This window comes from Castanea sativa, chromosome 1, assembly GCF_040712315.1.
Source record: "Castanea sativa cultivar Marrone di Chiusa Pesio chromosome 1, ASM4071231v1".
Taxonomy (NCBI): domain Eukaryota; kingdom Viridiplantae; phylum Streptophyta; class Magnoliopsida; order Fagales; family Fagaceae; genus Castanea; species Castanea sativa.
The window spans coordinates 49,643,346-49,654,296 of NC_134013.1; the positions used below are offsets into that span (position 1 = coordinate 49,643,346).

At 31.8% G+C, this 10,951-nt stretch overlaps 1 long non-coding RNA gene across 1 annotated transcript; it reads right to left on the reverse strand.

Annotated features, from left to right (window-relative positions):
- Positions 1-5,857: 5,857 nt before the first annotated feature.
- On the reverse strand, positions 5,858-6,676 carry LOC142622696 (uncharacterized). The gene is made up of 2 exons (XR_012841947.1): positions 6,546-6,676; positions 5,858-6,282 (listed from the first exon to the last, which is right to left on the reverse strand). It is a non-coding gene; the product is annotated as an uncharacterized LOC142622696 (long non-coding RNA).
- Positions 6,677-10,951: the final 4,275 nt, after the last annotated feature.

The window sequence follows — 10,951 nt, forward strand, 5'->3', positions numbered from 1 at the left end:
ACAATAAATGAATTTGGTCTTGCCCCTAATCCAATGATCCCAACTAGAATTTGATAACCCAAATCTATGGATTTCAAATAATTTAAATCACAATGAAAATTTTGAATTTCTCATGCATGCTCTTCACTATTTCTCTCTCCTTCGACTTGCATCTCTCTCTCTTCCTCGCTACGCAACAAGCTTCTTCTTCTCTCTCTTTCTCTTGCGGCAACTTTAAGTTTGTCTCTCTCAACTCTTCTCTTCCTCTTTAACTCCTCTATTTCTCTCTTTCTACTAAATCTGAATCGACAAAGGTTGTGGGTTATGTTGATTTTTTATGAGTTTGTCTAGGTTTCATTTGATTTGTTTATGGGTTTTATTTAGCTTTTGTTTGATTTGTTTGTAGGTTTTGTTTGATAGTATTTTTTGGGATTTGTTTATGGGTTTGTCTTTATTTTCTATTTCTATTTTTGCTTGTGGGTTTGAAATGAAAATTTCATGTTTGATTAAATGCTTCTATGAATTGTCTATGAGTTGTGAATGTAGTAATTTTACTTTGTTATGTCCAAAGGGTAGTGGCTGGAGCTACTCAATTCACTTGGCTTTGTTGGATGTTCATATTTGGTGGTAGTTTAAAACCACGTTGTCATTCTTGTCTTTGGCACTAACATCCTTAGTAGTGGTATATCTCTTGTCAAAATTGAGATCCTACATAGGATTGTGGGAAGTAGGGGGGATCGTGGATCGTAGAATCAGATTGTGGATTATAAAATCCTATATAAAATCATATTTAAAACAAAAAACACATTGATAATGACTTTGTATGTTGAATAATCATGTAAATTGTGATTTTATGCATAAAAAACAAATATTTGCATCATATATCGCTAAGTCTATACTAACGAAATAAATAAATAAATATATATATATATATATGTTTTGACCCAATGTATCTAAAAAATTCAATAAATGTTTAATTAGCAACTAAATACTAAAATATTTATCAACACATGGAAATATTTTCCAAGTTCCAAGTTTAAAATCCAAAATAAGTTATCAAATGGAAACTAGCTAACTAAAATATGAAATCTAAAAGCAATATGAATATTAAGGTGAAGTGAACATTTATTTATTCCCATTCTAGGTTTCTTATAACCATTGTTCTAATCATCATCATCTATGTAGACATTGTATATTTGTATACTACAGCTACAAAAGAGATTAAGATACAACTTCACACTCAACTATTCAAGTTATACCACTCAACAACAATTATAGAGCATGCTAAAAAAAAAATCAATCAATCAATATACACATACAAGCTTACTAATAAAATTATATATAAGAAAAACATTTTAGTAATATTAGAACACAAATTAGTATATTGATCAAATAAAGTTAACAACATTATAGTTTAAAAGGTAGCAAAGCCAATATAAATTCTTCATTTTGATAAGATGAAGCATTCCTTCATTTTGATTACAAGTGAACTAGAAACTAGAATACGTTTGCTTAGGTTAACATAATTATATAAAATAGAAAATAAAAAGTCATACCATCACAACATAGAAAAAAAACTCTTAAAGCTTCATTAAAACCAAAAATTTATCCTAAAAAAAAAAAAAAAAAAAACCCAAAAACTGATGTTTTGGTAGGATCGGTATAATTGGTAGGGTCCCATATGATCCTGCGATCCTATATACGATCTTACCATTTTTAAGATCCTAGTGCGATTCTAAATGTTTTGGTGAAGTGGGATCGTAAAATCGTGCGATCCTATGATCCAAATCACGATTTTGAAAAAGGAAGGTACCAAAATCTCCTCCATGATTGATTTGAACATGTGATATGGATTTCACTTTTAATTTAGAGGGAAGAACACAAACTTGCAACATTTTTTCATTGGTAGAAACTCAAGGACTTTAAGTGTGATAACCAATGGGATAAAGTGGAGTACACTTTTATGCTCTAGTGGTCAAGGTTAAGTGCTTTAAGTGGAGTACACTTTTTTTGTTTTCCAATAATTCAATATTTACTTTAAATTGTCAAAAGGTTCTATAATGGGATGTTACTATCTATCTCAATAATGTGCATATGCTCCATAAGAATGTTTTAACTGTGCTAGTTACTATCATGATGGTAAATAATGTCGAATATTTTGAATACAAAGTCAATAACCAAATGTTTGCCCCAAAAAAAGGTCAATGGCCAAATGTTCATAAGTTTCAGATACTTTATTTTATAACTTATCCCTTAAAAAAAGAAAAAAAGATTTCTTGAGCAGTTATCTTGCACAATTCCAAAATGTTGGCCACTAAATGAAAATGGGATATCAGAAGAAACATCACATTTGTTAAAATCACTAACAAGTGGACGACCTTTTGAGATGCTTTGGTAAAAGAAATGTTTGAGGAATATCAATCTCGACATCGTCGTGTCATTTGTCATAGCGGATAATCGTCATGTGTGGGATGCTTACGTTAAAGTATGGTCACAAGTTATGACTCTTTTCTCTTAAATTATGATGGAGTTTTTGGATTATGTTATAGTTTCTTATTATGCTATAGTTTTGTTGTTTATGTACTTGGTGAGAATTTTACTAACTAGGTTGGTTTTATTTACTTTTGTTATGCCACTATCTCCCTCATTGAATTCTTGTGGTTGTTGCTGTTGGGTTGAGAGTGTAGATTTTGGGGTTGATTTTTTGGGTTTACAGAGGGATTTTTTTGGTTATGTTTGGGCATAGGTATTTTTTGGAGATTCCTTTGAGCTTGTTTTCTAGTTTTTTTCAGCGGGTTTTTGGGTTTCTAGGAATTTTTCTAGTATTATTTATAGGGGGTAATTTGAAGGTCTATATGTGGTTTTTCAATAGAGTTTTGGGTAATTTGCAAGGATGTTTTGTTGGTTTTTGTTGGTGTTTAGATTTGGTTTTACAGTGGGATTTTAATTGAGCTCTTGTTTGGGTTTCATTGACTATTTAGGATTAATTTTTTTGATTTGTGGGTTTTGCTATTATAAATTAATAGATTTCAATAGTTTTGTTTAATTATGTTAAATCATTGCTTGTCTTTTTTTTTTTTTTTTTAAACTTTAGAAAAATGTAAAAGTGGGTGCTTATAAAAAAACAGTTATTGAAAATTAGGAAGACATTGAGATCTTGTGTGGGAGGGATAGAGCTACTGGCATTGGTGTAGAACATAGCAATTGAAGTTATGAACATATAGACGATGCACAACAACCATGTCAACATTCGTTATCAACGAGTTTTGCGATTGAGCCTCACCAAAGAAAAAGGAATAGGAAAGATCCACTAGTTAAAGTTGTTGCAAATATTGGTCCCTCTCTTATAGAGTATTGTTCCTCACTTTTAATTGTTAAAAACTTTAGAATAAAATTTTCGTTTGAGATTTTGAATGTTGTGAAAAAACCTATGCATTTGGGAGAGCTCTCTCTCTCTCTCTCTCTCTCTCTCTCTCTCTCTCTATGTTGATATAGAACATTTTAGTTTTCAACAGTTGGCAAGACATTTTTTTAGTTGATTATGATGAAAGAAATTTTGTCATCATCTTGTCAATTGGATTATCAATGGCTTTTTCATTACCTCATGTATTTATTAATTGTATTATCAATTGTTTTTTCATTGCCACATGTATTTATTAAATTGTTGCTAAAATTAAAATGTAGAAGGATTAAGAAAAATGATGATTAAAAAATATATTTTATTGATCTTAAATCCAAATCCTAGGTATCCAAATAATGGAATTTCAAATGATGAATTTTAAATCCTTTATTGTTTAAAAAGACCCAAAGAATTTTAAAATTAATGGATTTCAATTTAAGCCATTTTAAGTCAATGGATTTCAAATCTAAATTGACATCCAAACATAACCTTAAGTAGTTTTGATAGAGTGGAACCGAAAGCGCTACTTGAAAAACATTATATGGACAGCTGGACAGAGAGGAAAATAAAATGGTCAATATTGGCAGGTGAATTGATAAGACAATTAAATACAAGTAGAAGCCTAGACATGCTAGTTATAGATATTTAAGGTGTTGTGATAGCAACATTACGTGAAAGAGTTTGTCCTTTTAAGTTGGGTGGCTAATGGTTGGGTTGGGTAGGTTTTGGGTTGGACCATAAATTGAATTGGAGCTAATCTTTGTCAAATTTCTTATATTGAGTACTTGGGTTAGCTGATGAGAAGAAGAAACATCATTTTTCGTGCTTTAAGAATACTTAAGAATTAGTCATCTATATCACTGCATTTAAGGTAAACTACCTAGCTATATGGTACATTGTAGTACCCCTAATTTCTAGCAAACTTTAACACCAGGATTGTCAGCTTCTTCCAGAGAAAATTGATCCTAGAATCGCCTCTTGGTCTTGGACTACCAAGCGCCTATCACTCCGTGGCTGGCAGGTTACACTACTAAACATTGAATTCTATACTCTATAGCATTCAAATTTACAGGTGTAGTTTGTGCATCCTTTCCAAGCAACTTATTAGAACCGTTGAGCAAAAATTTGACAACTTGTTATTGAAAGAATATGACACAAAAGCTCGCGGAGTGAAAGTTTCATGGGAAATTGTATGTGTTGCGAAAAAGGAAGGGAGATTAGGCATAACAAATTATTGGAGATTGAATATACATATTATGTTGAGAAGTATGAAGGCAAGAAGATGCAAAGAAAATATTGTCTTGGTCGTTTACTCATTTGGGACCTCTGCATAATTGCATATATATGACGCATTAGCTTAGTTCTGGATCCTACCAATGAGAAGAAAGTTATGCCGAAAATCATTATTATAAAATTCTGTTTTCTTGCTTTCTCTACAACTCGTTTGGGAGGAAGTGTATGAGATATATGGGACACATATATAACACATTTGTTCTGTATGTTTTTGACACCAAGTCAATGGGACAACGGATATATACATGACACCATTAATGACCTACTAAATTTCTTTCTTTCTTTTTTTTTTTTTTTTGTTGTTGTTGTTGTTGTTGTTGTTGTTGTTGTTGGTAAGTAGTACTTCTAGTACACCACAAACTCCACTCAAGAATTTATTTATGGATGCACTCATAGTCTAAAGTAGTGGGGGACTGGAATCAATAATTTATCCTCAAGATTTAAATACAAAATTTGATAATTAAGTTTTTTTCTTATTTTACTACAAAAAGTGTGGGCTATAGCCGTGTTTACAAAAAAGGTGGCTATAGCTGTTCTATAGCCACGTTTCAAAATAACGCGGCTCTAGATTTAAACAATAGCTGCGTTTTTTAAAAACATGGCAATAGCTAACCTATAGCTGCTTTTTTAAAATGCGGCTATAGGTTTGAACGTAGCTATAGGTCCAGCCGAATAATAACCATGTGTTGTACCTAAGGTATTGTACCTAAATTTTGTTCCTTTTAAAATAACCATGTGTTGATTAACAAAAACAAAATAGTAGTAAATTTATACAGTTTTTGCCCTTTGATTGTCCCTAGTTTACATATATTGTGTGTTCAGATGCTCATGCATTATGCATACATATGTATATGCAGGGATTGAGATCAGGTGCAATACAAAATATTGCACTTGATACAATAATAATAGATGATTGAGATTGAAAGTTGAAAAAATTAATTTTTAATTTCAACCATTAAATACAAAAAGTTGAAAAATAGTAAAAAGTAATTAAAAAGTTAAAGTTAAAATTTAAGAATGGTAAAAATTTATATAAGAGGAAGTAAAGTAATTGTACCCTTAGTAATTGTAAATATCCGTATATACAGTTTTGACCCCTTAGTCAAATACTGAGTTTCTGACTCCACCACCAATTAATTGGAAGAGGTTATAATTAGAATTTGCATGAAAGGCCACAAGAAATCATTGGACTGAGTTTAGTCATCTCTTTTATTTTGCACACTTCAGAACAAACTACATAGTATTCATCGGGTTAACCATCCCTTCCCCATAAAAGAAGAAAAAAAAAAAAAAAAAAAAAGCCGTAGCTTATTAAGTGCAAATTACAACACTGCGAATTTGAGGCTTTGAAAACTTCAAACCACCTATATCTATATGACACTTAGGATTTTATTTATAGCCATTGCTCCTCATGAGAATAAGCAACCTAAGTGCTTATTATCTGAAAGTCAGGGGTTAAGGTTGTGAGCAGCCTCGACGCCTGTAGACGTTACAAGGTGGATCCGCTTTTGGCTTTGGCGGTGGCTGTGGCTGTGGCTTACATGCAGCATATGGTTTTCCACGACCACAGCTTGGGGTTGCGCCTGGTTTATTCACTGGTGCGACTGTAACTGAGATATGATATGAAGTAATCAGAATGAAATCAAAAGGAAATCATGGGCCAGAACCATGCGATTTTTGAGCAAGATATGGAATTTTTTGCAAGTATTCGGTGATAATTTATCAGAAACACACCAAGTAATTCTAACATAAATGAGCAACTGCTATGCAATATCTTAGTCATGGAATCTATATTAAAAGTTCAGTTTAATAATAAGCATGCTGCAAAATATATTAAAACACAACTATCTACTAGAAACTATAGTGTTCTCACCAGCTAATTCTCGAGCTGCATTTGAAGAAGGAATGAAAAATGTGGAAAGCAAGAGAAAGCAGACCACTAGAATGGCTTTCATTTCGAGAGTTGATAGTTGATGGTTCTCAGTTTCTCTATCCTCATCCTATATATAGACCAACCAAGTAGGAGCCTGTCTAATGTTGAGAAGAATAAGTCAAAGGGTGAGGTAGGATATAATTGAAAAGTATTATAAAAAAAGGGCATCGACATTTATTAAAAAAAAAAAAAAGGGAGAGAGAAAAAGAATTTAGAAACCAAAGCTGACTGGAAGACAAAAAAATTGATAACGGTGTCTTCCTACTCTCTTGTTTTCTCAAATCGATATAAATGAGTTGCTTTTGCGTAATAATACGCGGCCCCTTTAGCTTAGATACTTTCTTTAGTTTACAGAGAAATTTTGTCTACACCTTTTGATAGTCAAATTGTATTGTACACATCATTTTAGAGAAATGTTGACGCGGAAGATGGCACAATCCCATTAAAGAGAGGCGAATTGTGATTTTTTATTTTTATTTTTTCTGAAAAATTTATAACTATTGCTTTCAATTCGATGATTTATAAAATATCCATGTATATTATTTAATTAAACCAGTTACATAATTTATTAAAAAAGTCATGTGACTAACATTATACATATATAATTTTTTTAATCGCCATATAGCATGAGGAAAAAAGATAACCATGTTTAGTTTTAGACCCTTATTAACTAAGTTTTAAGCCCAAGTTGTTACTTAATCAGATTATGAATGGTCCTTGGTTAAAGAAATCAATCACTTATATTTTATAACAAATAAACAATATTAATAAAACACAACAATATGGTGAACTAGGAAAAACCTAAATAATTCCAAAGTAAAACCACTGAGAAGTTTAACCTAGCAACCCCAATTAAGGGAAAACAAATCCACATAACTGAATAAATATTGTACGACTGTGAGTAACTCTAAGTCTATAGACTTAATTTTTCAGCTATCAAGATGTTGCACATGCATGAACCTCTCGCACATGACTTCAATTATACATTGGAAGATTCTGATTCAACACTGTTGTTTAGGAATATGTATCAACTTCAAAACACTCCATTTCTAAATGTGCGTCAAGCTGGATCACCAATAAAGGATTTTGAGAGTGGGGTGGCACTACAATCTTGAGATGTACTCTCTAAAACTCTCCAAAAGTCTTTGGCACGTCCTCTAAGGCTTTCTTTTTATATCATAGGCTTAGTAGAACAAATTACCCTAGAGACAAGGTGCTGAATCCACAAATCTTACTTGCTCATAGTTCGGTCGATTGAAAAATTGTCAAAAGTTGTGGAAATAATGATGCTTGCTTAGTAACATGCAAATTAATACTAGGTAGCTATCTTGACTTACAAAATGCTTCTAAGAACAACATATATCATGGTTTACAAATCCGGACCGTTCAATGAACCATTGAAGGGAGAGGTTCAAGATTTTAAAGATCAGACCGAAGTTGAATCGAGGTCGAATTGTGAAAGTGTCATAATTAATTTAAAAATTATTAAAATAAAAATAAAAATATTAAATTAATACAAATAGAAAAATAAAACAAAATAATCAAATTAAATGTATTTTTCATAAATATTCCATAACTTATTTAACATGCTAGTGTCTAAATAAAATGTCATCATCTCATTAACAAAAACAAAACAATAGATGCACTTAGATTTTTTCGACAAAATTTGAATAATAATAATAATAATAATAATAATAATGATAATATAAAAAGCTCTTTGTTCCATGTTGACAGAGTCATGGCAGTTATAGTACAAAATTTTGAATTAAAGTAGCATTGTGCAATCAAAGGACGTGGGTTGGTGGCTCAGCAGGCTAGCCATAGGCACTAGCACACTTAGGGAAGCAGGGAACTGGGAGAACCGGTCATGGTTCTCAGGACTGTGTAGTTAGACCGCGGTTTGAACGGTTCCCTACTTTTTTGGCTTAGACAGGTTCTTAGGGTTAAAAAAACTGTGTTTATGAGAGGTTCACATTTAATCGCGTTGGATCGTACGGTCTAGTCCAGATTTGAAAATCATGACATACATGACCTGTTTTACTCACGCTTTGTAGGGCCAACTCAAGGTATTGTGAGGTTTAAGACAACTATTTTAAGTGGATCTATTATTATATTTTGAATATTAATAAAAGATTTATATAACTTTTGGTGTTTTTTATATAATTAAAATCTATTATTTCATATGCAAAATTACAAATTGAAACGAATCCATTGTAGTACTCAATGCCTATACAACTAAAATAAATACTATTTATTGAGTGAAACAACCAAAGACCAAAATATTATGATTGAAAATTTTAATAAAATTATATATTTGATATTTCTAAATAAATTTTGAGTATAAATTTATTTACTAGTGGGAGATTAATAAGTTCTTTCAATATTTGCATGTGAGAGATTAATGAGTTTTACACTTTCAAACTGAGAAAAACGAACAATTATTGTCACTTCTAATAAAAATATTTTTCTTTAACTTTAAAATAAACTACTTTTTATTTATTACTGAATATTTTGAGCTTAATTAATATTTTCATTGGTACATAGATTTTTTTTTTTTTGGTAAAAAGTTTTTGAAGACGTTAGGAGGTTGTCTATTTGCCTTGCCATTGAGCTGGCACTAACGGTTTGCCAAGATAATATCTAGAATCGACATGTAATACCCCTCGACTTTCATGCGGACATAATATCCAAAGTCCATATATATTTTTTCCCCTTCAGATTTTTTATGAATTAATTATATGATTTTCTGTTCATTTTCCCCAAAAAGTCCGTAACTGTGCACCAGAATAATACCTATTAATTTGTCAGAACACTGGAAAATAATTTAATTAGAATTTGCATGGAAGTCCTCCAAATAATCAATGGACTGACTTTAGTCGCTCTGTTATTTTGCACACGTTACAGCAAACCACATATTTCTCGTGGTTCCTTAAAAAAAAAAAAAAGAGAAAAAAAAAAAAAAAAAAAAAAAAAAAAAAAAAAAAGCCATAGCTTATTGAGTGCATATTACAGCTCTGCAAATTAGAGACATCCACAAACCATATAATATAGCAAACAACGATTACTTATTCCAAGTCACTACTCCTCATGAGAATAAGCAACCTAAATGCTTATAGCTGAACCACGATGCTTATTATCTCAAAGCCAAAGGGGGTTTAAGGTGGTGAGCAACCTCGACTATTGAATCTGGTACAAGGTTTTTTCGAGGGAGACATCCAGCATAGTTCTTATTGCGACCACAGAATGGAGGCAAAGGCTTGCCAGTTGGAGATGGCCGGTGGCCTCTCCATTGGAGATGGTGGGGTAAGAGGTGGAGATGGCGGGGTAAGAGGAGGAGATGGCCGCGTCACAGGAGGAGATGGCCGCCTCGTGGGGGTGGTGAAACATTCACTATATGACTTTCGAGAACCACACGGAAATGCCTTTCTGCTTGCATTTTTCTGTACTCATACACTTACATCTGAGATATGATATGAAGTAATCAGAATATAACTGAAAAGAAAAGGTGAAAGATTTAAAGTACCTAGGTAGCTAGTATTTGGTAATTAATTTATCAGAAACACACCAAACAATTTTGAATTATTCATAGATCAATTACTTTATACTCCAAATATTATTCTGGCATATAATTGAGCAACTGCTATTTAAACTCTTACTCATGAAGTACTCGTTTCTAAAAACCGTATTCAAAGTTCAGTTTAATAAGCATGCTGTAAAATAATCAATGGCAACTATCTACTACAAAAACTAGAGCTCTTACATCGAGCTGCAGCTGAAGAAGAAATGCAAAATGTGAAAGCCAAAACAAGGCAGATAACTAGAATGGCTTTCATCATGAGAGTTTTTCCTTTTTGATAGGCCATCCATCCAAGTACTAGCGTGTCTAATGGACTAAACAAATTGACCCATAATAAACCAAAATGAAGAGAGATATAATTGAAAATTATAACAAACTTCAGAAAACAAATTAAGATGACTAGAAGACCTTAAAAATTGGGTAGGATATAAGTTTTGGCTCCCTTGTCTTTTGTCAAAAACCATACAAATAATTATGTTGCTTTTGCGGATCAAGTACGTATATATATCTTCGCATAATTTCATTCTATACATATAATTAGTATTCATGTAAGCTCCACAGCCTCAATTTGTTTAATAACATTTGCATTTGGTTATATCGTCATTAATTAAGATGTTGAGATAGTAGCAAAAGTAGCAATAAACAAGAATTTAGATCCTTGAATTTAATTGTGGAAGTTAAGATGATGCATTTGGCCAAAACTAATTTTTAATAGGCGAAAATGCACTTTTGGTCCTTACATTTTGGGTCAATTCCCATTTTGGTCCTA